Raw genomic sequence first — 1,747 nt, forward strand, 5'->3', positions numbered from 1 at the left:
CGGTCTGTGAGGGTTAGCTTGTAGCCTAGCACGCACGCCGGCTCTCTTGCCACGCTTTTGTTTACAGTGCCTCCTCTGTCTCCTTGGCAGCAGTGGGGGGATGGTGGTGGGCTCTGGGGTCCGTAGCAGCTCCGGTGGAATAAAGTCCAGTTTAGGGCGTGTGTGAAGTCCGAACTGTACTCCAAAGTTCCACAGTTCAGACCTGCTGTACTGTGTCAGAGCTTCCAAAAGAGTAGTAAAAGTGGAAACTAGTAAAAACAAACAAAAACGTAAACACGGGAGCTACGAGCCGCTGCGTCTGCATGCGCCGCCATCTTGGATGACACCTAAAAAAATCAGGGGAGAGCGCGTACGCAGTCCCCCACTACCAGAAATTATGCAGTCGAGATTCCCACATTTGGGGAATTCGTAGGGGTCAGCACAACCGGAGTGCAATGGATGAGCCTCGCCCTGGGTGAACCACGCTCTTGATCATGGTATCTCCCCTGCCAGGTAAGTATTTATTTCATTTAAGTGCAATCCCGCGGGGGAGAAGCGCACTTGGCAGCAGCTTAAATTGAAATATAAAAACATTGTTCAAACAGGTAAAACCTCTGCATGATCTCATGGAGGTAGCTACCTCATTTTGATCACGTTTTACATTGTAAAGTAAATATTAAGTGGCTGCCTTTCATTGTAAAATTGGTTATTTTGTGTCCATATAATGTTTTGTTTTTTGTTAACGAATGAAATAAAATTTAAAAATGAAAAAAGTGTTCTCATCTATATCATGCTATGTTAAATAATTAAGTCTATATTTAAACTAACACAGACTTTTACTCAGCTAACAGAAAGAAGGCAGATGCACGAAGAACGGGTGGTGGCTTCCCATAGCTGTCTGGAAAAGCACGAACATCGTGGTCTGATATATATGATATCTCCCGACGAATATTTAATTCTCTGCGCAGTATCGCTGCACCTTCATCCATTCATCAAGACGTTAACATGCCATGTTAACGAAAAAAGTCACCACCTACTGTGCCTAATGGACTTCCCACTGACTGATATATTTAATGATTTTTTTTAATAACAGACGGCAGAACTATGCCAAAACTCGTCTGCCGACTGAATGAATGAATGAGGAAATGAAATACGGTGGGTGGTTGAAAGAGGGCGGAGACACAGAGAAACTCGAGGTTCCTTGGGTAAAACCTGGTCCCGACCAGTTTAGGTTCATAGAGTCAGTTACTGCGGTAACTGACTCAGAGTTTAACTTACCCCTGTCTGTGAAACAGGCTTGAGTTACCCCTCTTTCTCTGTTTTGACTTACCTTCCTATGTGAAACAGAAAACTCAGAGTTTCCCTCATTTCAGGGTTGACATACTCAGAGTTTTCAGTAAACCTGCTTTGTGAAACGGACCTCTGTTGTCATCGATGAACATTGTCCACAAGAACACCACCAGTTACCGTCTACTCGTAGCAGCCGTTTGTTGTTGTTTGGCCAGCTGTTCCTCTCTCTGCCTCTGCGTCCTCCTTTCAACGAGCTCCTCGTCCGTGTACTCTGGCTCAAAACGGTAAGGACGTCCATCGTAAACAAAGTCATTGTCCACCACCTCAGAGTCGGAAAAATATTCATCCATTTTGTGAAAAATAACAGTCGCAAACTACAGCTAAAATAGCCGACCGTCACAGAGTTAGCCATGTTGTGGCTGGTTGCTCGCAGCCACAACACGTAGCTGTCTCTAGACAACTACCTCGAAAAAGAGGT

General features: G+C 44.8%; 1 non-coding gene across 1 annotated transcript; it reads right to left on the minus strand.

Annotated features, from left to right (window-relative positions):
* Window positions 1–336: 336 nt before the first annotated feature.
* On the minus strand, window positions 337–500 carry LOC121611454. The gene has a single exon (XR_006007107.1). It is a non-coding gene; the product is annotated as a U1 spliceosomal RNA (small nuclear RNA).
* Between the last annotated feature and the right edge of the window lie 1,247 nt (window positions 501–1,747).

Source organism: Chelmon rostratus, chromosome 1, assembly GCF_017976325.1.
Source record: "Chelmon rostratus isolate fCheRos1 chromosome 1, fCheRos1.pri, whole genome shotgun sequence".
In the NCBI taxonomy this organism is placed as follows: domain Eukaryota; kingdom Metazoa; phylum Chordata; class Actinopteri; order Chaetodontiformes; family Chaetodontidae; genus Chelmon; species Chelmon rostratus.